Source organism: Martes martes (assembly GCF_963455335.1).
Source record: "Martes martes genome assembly, chromosome: 7".
NCBI lineage: Eukaryota > Metazoa > Chordata > Mammalia > Carnivora > Mustelidae > Martes > Martes martes.
This window is the reverse complement of record NC_137894.1, coordinates 72,252,050-72,268,830: the sequence shown is the minus strand read 5'-3', so window position 1 is coordinate 72,268,830 and position 16,781 is coordinate 72,252,050. Positions and strand designations below refer to the sequence as shown.

The window sequence follows — 16,781 nt, the reverse complement described above, 5'->3', positions numbered from 1 at the left end:
CAAAATACCAATGGGAGTGCTGACATCCTGCTCTTGGACCCACCTCCCCATCCTAGTCTTATCGGGCCACCGTGAAAGATATATTCCTACCTGGTTACCTCTCCCCCTTCCTGTCTCTCATGCCTTCCATTTCTCATTTCTGAGCACCCACAGGGCTCCAGACTCTCTTCACTCCATTTCTATTTGACTCCATTAGAATCCCTGCAAGAAAGACCCAAAAGGCCTAAAGTGCAAAAATGCATGGGGGACACAGTGTGTGGGTCTTTCCAGCTTGCCTGGCTTCACGGTTAGTCTCATCTCCCTCCTAAGTATCGGCTTCTCAGAGCTGTCACACTTCTCCCTGAAGCAGGGAGTTTTACAGCAACTGACAGAAGGAACTTTATGAATCTCAAAAAAAGAAAAAAAAAAAAACCCAAACCAAAAAAACAAAACCCAAAACCAAAAAAACTCCCAACAACAAAAAACCCCAACCAGTTAGAGATTTTCCTCTCTTCCCAGCGGGTTGCAGCAGCAAACACACCAAAACCAAATCTTTCTATCTGCTCTAATTATCAGCAAAGATACAAGTCACCATGAGGAAAAAGGTATTAAGCCTTGTATCTGAAACTCCTTAGAATTAATTGTAATCCTTTGCCTGGTGGTTTCAGCGATAGGAATGGACACAGTGGCTGTGCAATTCTTTCCATTCTGTGTATTTCTCTCTCTCTCTCTCTTTTTTGTAGTTTTGCATCTACAGTAGCAGTGGGAGACATTCAAAGAACATAGAGGGATTTGAAATAAGACCTCAGATTCCCATTCAGTTTTCATTTTTTCCCTCTCCGCTTTCATTTAAAACCCATTCTAAACTGAATGCCACATACCTATTCAAACTCCGCTCTCAATTATCCCTCTCCACTGCGGAAGATACCAGTGGGAATGGCTTCAGCTGCACTGAGAAGAATTTAAGCTTGATACAAGGAAGAACTTCCTGACAGGAAAGGGTACTGAATGTTAGAATGTGTTGCTCAGGGGTGTTGACTGGAAAGGGTGAACCCCCCCCAACTTTGTCCCTGAAGTTGGGCATCATCTCCAGAGAAGGCTCTGAAAGCAGTGAAGATTCTTTTCTACCTTTTCTGGCTCAAGGTCAACTTCACTCAACAGCAGGGATCAGATAGACCTGATAGCTCAGGGTCCAAAAGGGAATCTGTTAATACTGAGATTAAAGAAGGGACAGGACCTTGGAGGCCTCTAGCTGACTTCAAGCAAGGTCTGGTGCCCACGCAACATACATTTCTCTCAAACCTGATACCAGGGGTGAAATGCCAGAATTTCCAGTACGCTGCTGGGTCCTGTTACACTTACTTGGATGGACTGTCAAGATGGTCCCTTTTCCAAATGTCAGCTTTCCAGAGCCACTGCTACCAGTATTAACACCGTAACAGAAGACTTTACAAAAAACCCCAGGGGCAGATCTGAGGCTTGTAGACATCTTCCTCTTTAACTCTGGGGAGAAGAGACTCACCTGCAGGTGACCCTGGATCTGCGGGGCTCTTCCTTCCCACTGAGGACCAGAGGAACCTTTCCATGTCTGGTCCTGGGACACTGGCCTATTGGATCCCCTGAGGGCCTGACTCCCCCCCCCCCCCATTTCCTCTGGATTCCATCCTGAGGCTTACTGATTTCTCATGTTCAGCATCTCTCTTTCTAAAGGTCTCATTTCCATTTTATGGCATCATTTTCAGGACAATTTCTCTGATCAATTTTCAAGACATGTCCTCCCCTCCCTTTGCGGTGTCACACATTTCTGATGACAATGAATTGATGATAAGGAGACAGGAGGAGAGTGTTCAGCATTGTGGAGGCTGACTAGAATTAGATGAGATTTAGGCTTTGGCTCTATGGAATACTATCTCCCGAGCTCCCCTTCATGCCCCAGCGTGAGAAATGAAAATGACGGGCACATCTGAGACTTTCTTCACACGTGCGGCTTCTCTGTCAGTCTTGAACCTGGGGAGATGTTAGTGGTATCTCACGGAAAGTTTACACTGAGCTTTGTTATGGTGACTGACTCTCCTGGGGGCTGTTCTGGGGTTAGCAAAGAAGACCTCTGTCCCCGGAAGACCCTCAATCCCAGTCAAACTGGGACGGCTGATCACCCTACTGTCCCACCTGAGGTGTCCCGACCTCACACAGAGCCCAGTGGCTGCAGTGGGGTCTCTGTCAGAAACAGGCTCATGCATATTTACTTGGGGTTGCTATAAATTTCATCCTTTGACCAGACCCAGCTTGCATGGCTGACCGTCACAAGCACAGGAAGACCAGGTGTCCCCCTGGCAGTGTGGTGGATGCCACAAAAGATGTGAGGAACCAAGTTGGGGCAGAGTCATTATCTGGTACGATGGTGACCAAACTCTATCCCCAAAGAAGATGGAAAACAAATATTTTAGCTCTGTAACTACATTCAACTTTTTTTTTTTTTTAAAGATTTTATTTATTTATTTGACAGACGGAGATCACAAGTAGGCAGAGAGGCAGGCAGAGAGAGAGGAGGAAGCAGGCTCCCTGCCGAGCAGAGAGCCCAATGTGGGGCTCGATCCCAGGACCCTGGGATCATGACCTGAGCCGAAGGCAGCGGCTTTAACCCACTGAGCCACGCAGGCGCCCCTATATTCAACTTTTTAAGCCTTCCAACCGTTTTGACTGAATTTGTGCACCTGTCTAGTCATCTCTTCGAGCAACTACTTATTAGCAAGGGGGCAGAGATTTAGCTTGCTTACCAACATAGCAAGGGGGAGAGAAAAAGCTACTCTTTAGCTAAGACAGCAGGACAGCAGGCAGGAGTTCAAATGACCCTTCCAGACTCTTCCCCACTTCACAGCCTCACAGAGCTCCCCACACTCTACTTCAGCCGCCCTGGCAGCAGGACATGAGCAAAACAGAGGCCTGCCCTCAGCTGTGTCCTCAGACGGAGCCCAAGCATGGCTGTGGCAGTAATCTCTGCTCTGCTGATGGAAGGAAAACAGAATTCAGTCACGCGTCTTTGGATTCCAGCTTTGTTGCCTTGTAGCCCAAGCATAGAAAGAGCGAGACACAAAAGATAAAACCTCCTGTCTGGTCTCCGGGCTGGACTGCCCACCCTCTGAAAAGGGACGTCCTTGAGTCTCCCGGGATGTTCATACGAATCCCCTCGGAGCCTTAATTAGATAGGACCTCAGAGACTCCTGAAGGCATGGGATTTAACAATATCATGTATTATTCATTGTTTCTGTTGTTGTAGGCATGAGCTGGTTTTGTCCCTGCTGAGCAAGGCACTTCTGCGCCTGACAACTTCATGGCTAACCACACTGCGCGTTCGTTAGGCCATCCCAGAACATTCCATGCTGTCTGCGACCAGGGTATGTTAACTCCTTCAGTGCTGTGCACCTTGGATCCCTGAATTATTTACACCTCCCCGAACCCGTCTTTTCAAGAACTTTCACCAGGCTGCGTTTGGCAAACATGTCTTTCCCAGCGCTGTGTCCTCTCCTTGTCCCAGAAAGCAGATCTGAATCAATGACACTCAGCAACAGCTTATGTCAAGAGGAGACTGGGGCCCCTCAACGGGTTTTCCCTATTTCCACGTTGCCCCAGTTTTATTATAAGTCAGCCTTCCTAGCACTAGTGCCTCGCACCACTGTCAGCAGCCCACCAGAAACATGGATTTTCAAGTAGCAAACACAGTTCCTTACCTTTATATGTAGCATTTGAAACTTTTCCAACTACTTACACACACATTACTACTGTTACATAAAGGGTGGGTGTATATTTGATGGTGAGAACGTACTGCTCTATTCTCATGACTCAGGGGACAAATGAATTCTCCCCCCCCACCCCTGCTGAACTAAGTAAAGCGGCAGCCCCATCAGCGATTTGGGTAACAGAGGGAAAAGTGGGGTTAAGTGTTCTGAGTTAACCAGACATTTCCACCCACCGAGACCTCACTCACTGGTCTGGGGATTGAGAACTGCTCCTTTACGGGAGGTGAACTAGAGGTAAAAGTAGAAAAGAAATCTGCCTGTAGAATTTCCTGCATTCGTTAATGAAATCACAGGGTCCCATTATTTAAGGAGATAAATGTAAGGATTTTAGTATCTATGTCAGGAAGATTTATTTTGGTCTACTGAATTTGCATCGTCTCAATATGCCAATTTCCTCTCTATTTTTTGGCAAACATTTCCTGGCTTTAGCGGAATCCCTCAGGATCCTGTATTCAATTTTTCTCCCTGTACCAATAATCTCCTTTAAGATGGATGATAGGAATGCTTTGGGCTGAAGGTAATTTAGTCTTTGTACAATGGAGCGCTAATCTCTCTGATGGGAACCCTATCCTCCCAACACAACATGAGATGTAGAAGATAATCTGGGATTTTTTTTGGGGGGGGGGTGGACAAGTAATTTAAATCCGAAGAAAGAAAGGTTTTGATCTCCCCACTGCACTCCCCCTCTCTACCAGTCCCTTCAAACTTACTTGGATTCACCGTTAAGAGAGTTCCTTTTCCAAAAGTGAGTTTGTAGGTGTTACTTCCTCACTGTCAGGGAAGGCTTTACAAAAACAGGAATAGGAGCTGCTCTTTGCAGAAGGGCCCTGGGGCTCAGTATGGTCTTGATCCCTCAACCCTGCGCTAAAACGACACGTTACTGGACAATAAGCCCAGTAGCGGGCTGCTGCAGGCAGAGCCGGGCCTCCACGGGGCAGTGAGCCCCGAAAAATATATGCATTGCTTATTTTTAATTTTTTTATTGCTTTTCTTTTTCTGACGAAGGTGCTGCCTTAGTTTGGGTAATCTGTTCCTTTTCCTTCTTCCTTCATGGTCTCCCCCCTAGCTGGCACTCACAGTTTCTACTCTATTGCACTTTGGGGCTGTTTTTCTACTTTTTATTGAAATTGCTCACATTAACTCATTAGATTCTGGTTTACTAGAAACTAATTGCTAAAGGGAAGGAGAGTCAAGGAGTTTTTCCAGGGACATAGTTGAAGGAAGAAGTCGGAGGGTTTTCTGGTCGTTCCTGGCCTGCTTCCCTGGGAGGGGTTAGGCTAAACCAGTAGATGTGAGCTCTGCCAGCCGGGAGCGCCCCCAGGCCTGGCCTGAAAAGGAGAGGGCACCGCGTAGCTTCACCTTTCATACTCACTGGGATTGACAGTCAGCCTGGTCCCCTGGCCGAACACCAAATTCTTGCTGCTGCTCCCAGTCACACCACAGCAGATGGCTTTACATAAACTGCACACAGGGCCCCTGCCCCCTTGAGGAGGACGCCTGATTTGCTTTTCCTAGCACCCCAGCTGCTGCGGACAGTGGCCAGAGTCTACCTAACAAACCAGACAAGTTTTGGGGCACAGTTTCCTTGAGGCTGCCTGTGCTCTCCTTGGCAAAGTCTCCTCTAGGCTCCTTTGTAGACATGTACCAGATATTTAATCTCTTTGCCAGTCAAATATTTAACGTCTTTCTTTCTACTTCATAGAATTTTAACATTTTTGTTTTAACCTTTCCTTCTGCCTTTACAGAGCTCCCCCTAAAAACAGCTGGATTAAAAGGATCTTTGAAAACAGAATACGCTAGGTCTCCTGAGTGAAGTCAAGCTGGCTTCCTCCTTAAAATTTCTGGTTTGCATCCTAAGGCCCGATCGCCTGGGACCTAATCCATCGGGCTAAGACAGGAAAGGTTAGGAGGCGAGGCAGGAAATCCAGGGGAAATCCTGCCCTGTGAGTCCTTCTTGTCTCTGCACAATTATTTGGACCCCTTTCTGCCCTCATTCCCTCCCCCACCCCGCCCCCCCAGCAGGACACTGCCAGCACTTGCCACCTCCGGGGAGCCCTCCTCAAGATGGGTTTTAGCAGAAACCCACCCATGTGCCATTTAGTTTGAAATCAGACAGGGTTTCTTCCTTTGCCCATGGAAATTTGTTGAAAAACAACTTCCAATCTTGCAAAGCGAAGAGGATTATCTCTTGTTTGCCTCTGTTCTCCTCCCCCCCACTCCTCTTCAATAGTTTTTAAACTATTTATAGAAACATCCCCTTTGGGGTTAGAGAAATGTGGCACGTTTCTAAACTCTTCATCTTTTTTTTCTTGCTATCTATTTACCGCAGTCATATATTTACAATCTAAATTTACATTTCATTTCCATTTGCAGGAGAATCTAATGCACTTGCCTATTACTTCCAGAACACTGTGTGTAATGATAAACTCTATTGAGAAAAACCAATTCATGAGGAGTTTTTAGGGCTGGAGGTTGACATTTCTCTATTCCCAGGACAGCTCTTATTATTTCTCCGGGCGAACCTAAGATCAGGGCAGTCCAGCCAAGTGAGCAACTGGGCTTGTGGGGTTGATGTGGTTGTGTCTAAATAACTATCTACTGATCATTGCTCCTTGGGATTAATTTGGATTTTCTTTTTAATCTAGTTCCAAAATGTCAGCTTCCAATCTTTTTAGCTCTGAGAATCTCTCTGACAGGCAAAGCTTAAGGTAAATCTCCTGGATGTTTTTTGAATCTCAACCAATATTTCATCTCTGTACACATCACAAATAAAGGAACCAAAAGAAGGATGGATGTAACACCTTTGGGAGAAAATTTATAACAGTTCTCTGGGAGAGATGAGATTATAAGTAAAAATGGAATTGTGTATGCTTTTTCTAATGATCAATTCTAATATCTGGGGTGGGGGGTTCTAAATATCCAAAAGAGTTTGGAAATATAGCTGCTGGTGCACCTGCCCTTTGGGCTCTCATTAGAGACTGGACACATAGGTCAGCATGGAAACAACTTTCTTGTTTTTTTTTAATCTTACATTGTTTGATGCATAAGGGACTTTAGGAAGGTCCTCTGGAGCTTATGTAATAGTCGCTAGGGCATCCTGATTCTAGCTTTTCTATGGTAGATAATAATTGGACCACGGAAGTAGAGGTTTTGTTTTCCAATACTCATTGGGTAGTTGGAATCTCTTAGGAATTGTAAGCAAAACTTAACCTCAAAAAATTGTCTGGAATGAGCTTCTTTTGTAAATGGAGACTCTCTCAGGAAGCAACATTTCAGCTACATTCAAGTTAATTGAAATTAGGTTTGTTTTGAGAAGGTGGGCACTCCAAATATCCCAGTGGGTATTGCAAACTGGAGAGGAGGGCCGTTATGACATTCAGATTAGGGAGAGCTTCTCTCCTATTTCCAAGCTCAGCTGCTACTTTTTCACTGAGGGGCACAGAGACAAGTGGGTGTCCAAAGGGGCTCAACAAAGGCAGGGAGGAAAACGTCCCAGCTGGAAACACAGTGCCTAACAGCACCTCGAGGCATGTTTCCAGATGTTTATGATCTTTCTAATTTGAATATTTGCTTTCAATCTTACCCTTTCCCTAAATATCAGCTTGTCATCAGTGTTGACACCAGAAAATCTGACATGGCTTTACCCAGATAGCTGGGCTCCAAAATTTGGAGAGTTACAGGGATTAGAAGATTCTTTTCCTAGTTGCATGGACAAAGAGGCCTTGGGAAGACAGGGCAGATAATGCGAGAGAGGTCATTGGCGGTTGGTTGTACCCATAGGGCTGCATCTCACCGTCTCCTTTTGGGTCAAGTTGCATTGTACAGCCCGTGCCATTGTTAAGTACTTTGATCTGTTGTGTCTTTCTAGAGAATCTCCTTTCTTTCTTTCTAGATGCTTTCTGCCCCTACACACTAAAACCTTGAGTCCAGTTCCATTTGTCAGACACACAACTCCAACAATAACAACAGCAAGCTCAACATTTCCAAGTCTTTAAAGATGTGGAAGAAGAAAGGTCCTTAAAGGGCTCCATTGGAGGCTGTCCTTGTCATCTTTGTCACCAGAAAGACCCAGGGCACCAAGCCCCTGAAGATACTAAGAACTGGGCGAGTAATTCAGTAATTTCCCCCTGAATTTCTAAGGATGGTGGCTTATGTTTAAACATAAGTCATCTTTAAAACATACCTGGTTGAACACTCACAGTTGTTCCTTTTCCAAATATCTGCTTATTACTGCTTCCCACACACAGTGACACGCGACCCTACAAAAACTCAGTTGCTCATCACCCCCTTGCTATCTGCTCAAATGTTTACTTGTCACCCAAGACTCCCCCTGATAAAGCCAGCTCTTTAGAGTGAGGCTCTGATGGCAGAGGTTGGGGACCCCTGAGGCATTCCCGTTCCTTTTCCTGGAAGTGTGCGGACATCCCCGCACAGCACCCCTGCTTTGGTAGAACAGCCTCCCCCGTTTCACAGAGGAAGAACACAGAAGCTCTGAGAGTTCACTGATTTCTCAGAGTTCCTGGGAAATCCCACCATTTCTAATAAGCAAATAAGCCTTCTCTCAGAACGACTCCTTAGTTCAGTGACCCACAGGCACCCTCATTGCCATCTGTGAGCTGCACCAGTCCGGGCAGCAAGCGGCGCGTCCTGCACGGGGTAGGTACATGCCGGCGGTTGTTTGGACTGGATTCCCTCAACGGACTGCTGTGGTTTGGGCTTAGGTTATAAAACAGAATGGAAAATTTAGGAAGCGGGGTTCCAGAGAGCAGTTTGGAAGCATTCGTTATTCAGACTTACATGACTTTACTGTCAGTTTTATTTCTTTTCCAAAGAGGAGTTTTTCAGATCCGCCCCGAGGAACACCCCCACAGACCGCTTTACAAACACTGCCAAAGCCCTTACACAGGGCGCTGGGAACCGGGGCTCCTCCTGCTCTCCCAGGGGCGGCACAAAGGCAGAAATACAATGCGGCGCGATTATACAATTGTATGGTTATTCCTGAAAAGGGAGAGGAACCGTGGAAAAAATGAATCACTCTCTACCTAGCAGCCAGCTAGATGGCTTGTCATTAATTAATTGCTTATTCTAGCTGGCCCACAGTTGCAGTAATTTGAAATATCTCTGGCTTTGGGGGCCAGGGCAAGGTCCTTAACATGCCATGCCTCAGTTTCCCTGTCTGTAAAGTGGGGGAGAATAATAACTGCGGGGTGATATTGTTGTGGGGATTAGGATATGTAGGTAGGTCGTGATGGTGGTCCTGTTGATGGATCACTGGCTTTACTTGCTGAGAGCATGCTTCCCTGGGCATTATTTTAGCAATGTTAGAGACCAGACATCAGTGACTCCCCCCCCAAATAGCCCCTCCACTCCCCAACTAGTGAAACATTTAGCGCTGGAATCTGAGTGCCAGGAATGACATTCTAGGCCTTCTTTCTCACTGAATCAGTTTAAGCAAGTTATTCAACCTTTCTGTGTTTCTATAAAAACACAAGATATAAAAATATAAAAAGTTCTCTTCTAGAAAAATGAGGGTAATAATAGCACCTAACCCACAGAACCGGGATAAGGGCTGAATGTGCTGATGGGTGGAGAGCACGCAGCCCATTGCCTAACACATAGTAAGCAAGGAAGAAATCATCATTATTTTTTCTCCCCAGAAGGCAAACACATGTCAACAGCCTCCTTTCGCAATGACCTATAAAATGACCTGTCTTCTTCTGACTGATGGACCAGCAGGGCTTTGAGGGCAACAGAGGAGCCGCCGGGCAGTTTGATAAAGGGTTAAGTGATTTTGTGAGAATTTAGGAAAAGCTGCATGAGCGTACCTTCACGGTTGGACCGTTTCCGGGGACGTGGAGAGGGCAGCCTTTAGCTAGACAGGATTGGAATATGAGCAGAGATGGGCCAAAAAGCCCTTTCTTCGTTAGCTGGAGTCAAAAGGATCTCAAAGCACATTTGAGAAGAGGATTCAATGCTCCTCCACTTACCAAGATGCACTGTGAGCTGAGTTCCCTTCCCAAACGTCAGCATAGAACCACCAGTTTGTTGAACACTGTGATGAGGGGCTTTGTGAAAACCTGTGGCGTCAACTTAATAATGAACCCAGCTTTGCAGAGTTTCCCAGGAATTGCTTACTAACTTCTTCAACTTCAGCTCTAAGACAGAGTAGGGTGACAGTCTATTTCTTTCTGGTAGTCCAGGGTTTTGGGGCCAAGGGCTATATCCAGAGATAGGCTTGCCACTTTAAGACACCAGAAGGGTTAGCCAGCCTATTCTGTGTACACATTCTGTGGTCCGAAGCAGTTGCATTGATGGATGCAATCTCTTATAGAATAAAAACGCCCACTGGGAAAGAAATGAGCTCTGCAGTATTTTTAGGTAGTGTTCGATGGTCATAGTCATTGTCTGAAGACAAGACCAGCATTTTCGTTTTGACTTTTTCAATCCCTGCCCCAGTCTGCAGATGGCTGAGCCTTCCCCAAATATCAAGTTCAGCTATTGTTCTTACTTTACCCGAAATAGACACCAATGATTTTTATCTCCCTTTGGCAGTTTGGGGTTCTGTTTGAAGTTCATTAGGTCTTGGACAAAGAATGTCTGGGGTGCAAAAGGGAGCTGCTATGGCCAAAGACCAAGATTTTTTTTCTCCCTTGGGTCAGGCCGGGTGAGAGCTATGAGCGTCTTGGCTTTGCCCTGAGCAAGGCTCAGCTGTGTGACCCTGCGCAAGTTTGCAACCTCTCTGAGTTTCCCTGTCCTCATTTGCAAAATTCAAGAAGTGACTTACGTGGTCTTTAAGGGCTTTCTGAGCTAATAGTTTTTGATTTGAGTCTCTGGATTTATCTAAAAATGCTGTGCAATCCTCCCCCCATTACAAGGGTGTCTAGTCCTCCTCCCCACTTCCTAAACAAAATAAATGAGCAAGGTAAGTATCTACTTATTACATAGAGAAATAGCGTTTTCCAGGCCTCCCATCTACTTTAACATTTAATCTTTTTGGAAGTTTGAAGTCAGGAGTTTGGAACTGAATCCTCAGGGGAGAAGTATTCTTTCTTTGGAGCTTCCAGATAATTCAGAAACCAAACCAAATAAACCGACACCTTTGGCGCAAAGCTTGTACTTACTAAGTTTCACTCTCACTGCAGTCCTGGTTCCAAATGTAAATTTCCTATTTCCTTTCTTCCCACAGGAGCTGACGCCTTTACATAAACTACAGGCTCCTGCTTCCCCACAGCAAAGGTGGTTTGATCTTTACAGCCTTTTCCCACAGGATAATGGAATTCATCATCTAGCCAAGAGTTTCAGTTTTCTGGGTACTGAGGGGTTTCGATGCTAACACTGGGTCTGAAATGGAGGTACTTACTCACACTGACAATGGACTGAACCCCCTTCCCCATGTGGGGTTTCTTAGCGTCCTCACACAGTGCCCGGGCCCTTTACCAAAAGTCCTTCCTAGTGCTAGGTCGCCACTTCCTATTCTCAGACCTGCCTCTAGTGTAATCAGGGGCACCATATATAATGAGGTCATTTAGGGTTGCCCTGTCCTGCTCATGCAGCCCAGGACGCAGGCTATGAGGAGAGCAGGACCAAGCCTGTTAAGATGGCCCGAAGCTCTTCTCTGGCTTCACGGGCAGCTGGGATCTCCTTATCCTCAACACCTAGCAGCCTGTTCTTTCTTGCCCACCCCAGAACTGCCTGGTTGTTCACTGCTGGTTCTGACTTAGAGCTGGGAAGGAGACCCCTGTGGGCATCAAGTATGGGAGGGAGGCCAGGGCCCTTTTTTCATGATCAGAAACACAGAAAATTAGGGAGCCTAATTTCAGAAATGTGCAATTCTTAAAAAACGTTCCTCCCATAGACTTTACAGATCAGCTCAAGATAGCTTACAACCGGGAAAGTAAGCCTGCCCTAGAAAATAATGAAATACATGCAAAAGCCTATCAGAAAATAACATTTTTGATTATCTTGTGTTTTAGATTTTCCATGCCGTTGTATACAATTTTTTTTTTCTTCTGAAGCTCAGCTACTTACTCAGGTCCACATTCAACCGTGTCTGGGTCTCAAAGGTGAATCTGTTGTCACCGGTCATCCAGCCTCTGGCCCATTGATAAAACCCCCTCCTCCCTTAGGGCATTGATCATGTCTTCTCAGAAACAGGCCCAAATGATCCCTGGGAAAAACTCTAGGCACTTAATAAATGTTTGTTAAATTGAATTGTATTAAACATTCATCTTTTGTTCCTAGTCCTCGAGGAACACTTGACTATCTCTCTGACAATTTTCAGATGAAAAAAAATTAATTCTGCCAGATATTACTTGCTGAGTTTCATGATTCTTTTTAGTCTTGGTTCTAAATGTCAGTTTCCTATTAACCCTGTTCCCACAGGGGTGAGCACCTTTACAAAAACCAGAAGCGTCAGCACGGTTGAAAGGCATGTGGCATCAACTTTGTTCTGTTTCCTCGCTAGACTGAGATGCCTGTCTGTCCCCTGCAGGTGCCTCATCTTCGCTGGGGAAGGTCTGCCCTGCTTCCCTCTTTCAGAGCAGACACAGAAGAGGGCAGAGTAGATTTCAGGGATGAAGATGATAAATAAGATATCAAAATGTTATCACACTATGCAAAGATGCCTCTTTCTTCTTCTTCTTTTTTTGGGCCAAATTGATGTTTCTTCCAAAGGCTGTTTTCAGCACTTTCTGTCTCCCAGATGCAATAATAACCAGATTCCAAGTTGGCATCTGGGCCTGAACCTCCAGGCTCTGATGAATCACACGTATTGAATCAAGAAATTATGTTACTCCCCAGTGAAGAAGCCTGCTTTGCTTTTTCCCCCTCGCTGGGCAATGAGGACCTCAAGCAACATGCATGGGGGGGTCTATAAACTAGTAACTCTCCTAGGTCAGCTCTGTGGCTTCATATTAGTATCCTAGGGTGTGAGACCTGAAAGGGAGCTTAGTGACCTCCTGGGTCAATGCCCTCATTTTAAAGATGAAGAAGTGGAAGTCCTGAGAGGTAAATTTGATCAAGGTCATGTAGGTAGGTCGAGGCAGAGCTAGGGCTAAAACTCAGGACTCCTGAGTCCCAGTGCTGCTTCTGTTGCTCCCTTCCTGTGACTCGGGAGCATAAGGATCTTCCCTAGGAAATTTCTGTTCCTCATGGCTCTGTGGCCAGCGCAGGTATGGTTATCCTTGTTAAACAGTGGGTAAGCCATACAAACATGGCAGTTGATTTGGGTGCATAGTTTATAATTTCAAGAGAGATAGAGAGCATCATAACTCATTAAATTTTTTTTTTAAATTTCTTAGGCTGCAGGCACCAGCAATTGCTAGTAGGGGAAATGGTCCGTGAGATTCCAGGGAAGCCAAAGGGAAGACAGAGATTTAAAAATTTGCCCTTTACCAAAAGGCTAATCCAACAGAAAGTTGGCTCTGATTATCCTTTCTCTGCGGGACTCATTACAGGAATGACATCTAGAGCAGGGTAGCAAACACGAAACCGTGTGGTGTTGCCTCCTGCTCCCGCTCCCACGACATATCTTGCTAATAGACACATCACTCTTTAGCTCTGAGTCTGTATGTGGCCTCACAGTCCTTCTGAACAGTGTTCCAGAAAACCACTATCGTGGCCAGTCACATAGAACCTGTTCAGCCTCCTCGCCCTGGGGAGTGATTGCTGAGAAGACCCTGTAGAAGGCTTGTGAAACCTGGCTGACAAGAGTCAGGTCCCATACCGCCCCATCCCAAAAGGGGACACTGACCTGGTTGGACCAAGCCCATTCTTCTCACAGGCGGCTCCAGACATGGCAACAGCAGCACCACAGAAGTTTCGCTTCTTCCTCGCAGCTCTCCTTCAAACGCTGGTTTTGGGGCTCTTCACACCAGTTCTTGCCCAAAGGGCCTTCAGCAAGATCCTTCCCAAAACAGAGGTCCTGGGAGGTCCCCTTGCCTGGGGGTGAACGACGTCTGCGGGACCTCATTCCCTGTCTGGCATACTTCCTGTTATCCATCAGCCCAGGTCTGTCCTGGGGGGGCTTGGAATGGAATGTGGTACAGAGAGAAAGTGATGGAAAAACCCTTTCTCTAGACCATTCACCTCACATCACCACACGTTCAGATGTCTCTAAGCGTTTCCTTTTGATCACGTTTCTATTCTTTCATAAAAAGAGATACATTTGTCCATATCCACCCAAGGACATTTCCCCATGGCCTCTACCACTGCATTAGGCTTTTGGTTGACAAGAAAATGCCCATGTACCCTCTTAGGGTACCGTCTTATATCCTTATAGATGGTCCTCTTTGAGTGACTGGGGAGAATAGGCCAACAGAGAAACAGCTGCAGCTCTGGGGGTTGAAAGGGAAACGGGAACAGAAGCAGCAGCTTTGACTTAAGTTGTGAACAAAGAATATTTTCCTCCCCTGACCGTTTTCCGTCACCATCCCCAAAGACCTATTTATGGAGATGGGCTAATTAGAGCAGCAGAGGGCGCTGCAAGGTCAAAAACAGAGCTGCCCACCTAGGCAGAAGTGGGGAGAAGAGTCTTTTTGAGGGACTGCAGTGACCAAGAGCCAGGCTGTGGGACAAGAATGGCCTTGTCTACCAAATCCCGCCAGGGACCCCGCCAAGTCCAACGGCCGCTCTGGAGGGGTGGTTTCAGGCTAATGAAAGGCAGTCTGGGGCACTCATAAGGCCTTGGGAAGCTGCTCAGGCTGCAGGCATCATAGGTTTAAAGGGGCTGTGATAGAGAAATTCAAGGGTGAGAAGTCTGGAATAGGTCATTACATTCTGAGAGTCTCTCTTCTCCTGAAACATTGGGGGTCACTTGGCTGTACTCAGTTGCACATTGTGGTCTTTCATGAAGAAGCCTGTTGCAAATTTTAGAAAACATACAAGCAGACTTGGAAGGTTCATTTCTCAGGCTTCCACTGCTCTTAAGGATTTGGGAAGAGCCCAGTGGTCTCAGGGCTCAGGAGGGCATGGAGCTCTATGATATGCTTGCAAAATGGACAAAAAATTAAAGATGTGGGTCACTTTTTTTTTGACCATTAATTGATACAACGTGACTTTCACCAGATTTCACGACTTTTTTTTAGATTTATTCAGCATCTTTTCTCTAAATATTTTTGAGGAAAATAAAGCTCTCAGGAACTATATTCATCAGTCCATTTAGCAAACATTGCAAGAGTGACAACAAAGCTAATCCCACATCATTTACCAGGCGTCTTGCGTACATTATTTCATTTAATATTCCAGCAGTCCTGTGAAAAAGCTAATATTGTCACCTCCGTTTTACAGAGGGAGAAATTGAGGCTTGGAGGGATTAGGTCATGCTTAAGGTCATGGAACAAAGAAATGCTGGAACTGGGTGAACCCAGGCATCTGCCTCCAGAACCCCACTTCTCTCTCTTTTTTTTTTCATTAAAAATGAAAAAAATTCTCTTCCAGCTTTGTTGAGAAATAATGGATATAACACTGTATACATTTAAGGTGTACAGCCTTTGATTTGATGTCCTCACATGTTGCAAGATGGTCACCAACACAGCGTGAGCTTGTACCTCTAGCACGTGACATAATCAGCCACGACTTTTTTTGTGGTGGGAACATTTATGATCTTTTTAAAATTTTTTAAGATTTTATTTGTTTATTTGAGTGGGAGAGAGAGAGAGAGCAAGACAAGGGGGGAGGGACAGAGGGAAAGAGAAAATCTTCAGCAGACTCCATGTTGAGTGAGGAGCCCGATGAGGGGCTCGATCCTGGGACCCTGAGATCACGACCAGAGCCGAAACCAAGAGTAGGATGCTTAACCAACTGCACCACCCTGGTGCCCTGAGAGAACACTGAAGCTCTACTTCCTTAGCAACTTTCAAGTATATAATACAATGGTATCAACTATAATCACCAGGCTGTACATGAGATTCCCAGAACTTGTTCATCTTCTAACTGGCAGTTTGTATCCCGGGGCCAGCATCTTGCTGTGTCTCCTGCCCCGACCCCCGGTGACAACCACTCTACTCTGTTTCTGTGACAGAAGCTCATTCTTCATCATGACACTGCACTGCTGTTCCAAGAGGTGCCTTTCCTGGAGGGAGGCCTTCAAGGACTGTTGGGAGGACAGCCTGGTGGGGAGAGTCATGACTACACCACCCCAAGGAGGTCTCAGAGTCTGAATGTTCTGGGAGAAGCATTAGGGCGTGGGGTGTCCCTCTGTGGGAGGGTGTCTGAAACCATCTTCTCTGTTGCTGGCTGTGGTCTGGGGGAATTGACATTGGGCAGCCGGAAGACGAGTAGCAGCTAAATTTGAAAATTGCTACTGTCTAAATCAGGAAGGGAACACTCAGCTCTCTTTTAAATATCAAGGCTGCTGACACCTTTAGGGCAGGGACAGACCCCAGAATCTGAGTAGGGCCTGGCAGAGCTCATGGACCTGGGAGACTTGGAGGCTCTGAGATAGTCCTCTGCCCTCAGAGGGCTGGGTTCCTGTGGAGGGGACCCCAGCCAGCAGGGGGCAGTGCTGGCCAGGGCAGCGGGGTCACTGAACCATCCTCGTCCCCCTTCCTGGGGTGGGGGTGGGGGGGACGGACTGGGGATGCTCATGGGGGGGACTTGGGGCTGCCCAGTGTTCGCTTTCTCCAGGCCTGGGGTTGCCAGATAGAATACAGGGTGCCCAGTGATCAAGACCTGTATCGGGCTCGCCACTCCTCACTCCTCACTTATCTGAAATTTGAATTTCAGATAAACAACAATTTTTTTTTTTTAGTATAAATGTATCCCCAATATCACTAAAAGTTCTTTTGAAATCCGGACTTAATTGGGTGTCCTGCAAACTGATGCATGTCAATGGTGAGTTTTTAAGTGAAGAATATTGCATTCCTTTATCCCACAAATGTTTACTGATCGTTGATTATTATCCTAGGCACTGAGGGTATATCAGTGACCAGCTGGGCAAGGTCTTTGCCCTCATGGAACTGGCATTATGGTGTATGTGTGTGTGTGTGTGTGTGCGTGTGTATGAGG

The 16,781-nt window shown here is 46.2% G+C and overlaps 1 gene segment (V, D, J or C); it reads right to left on the bottom strand.

Annotated features, from left to right (window-relative positions):
- The window catches only part of LOC308345509 (T-cell receptor alpha chain constant-like), a 440,131-nt gene that overhangs the window by 62,584 nt on the left and 360,766 nt on the right, over positions 1-16,781 (bottom strand).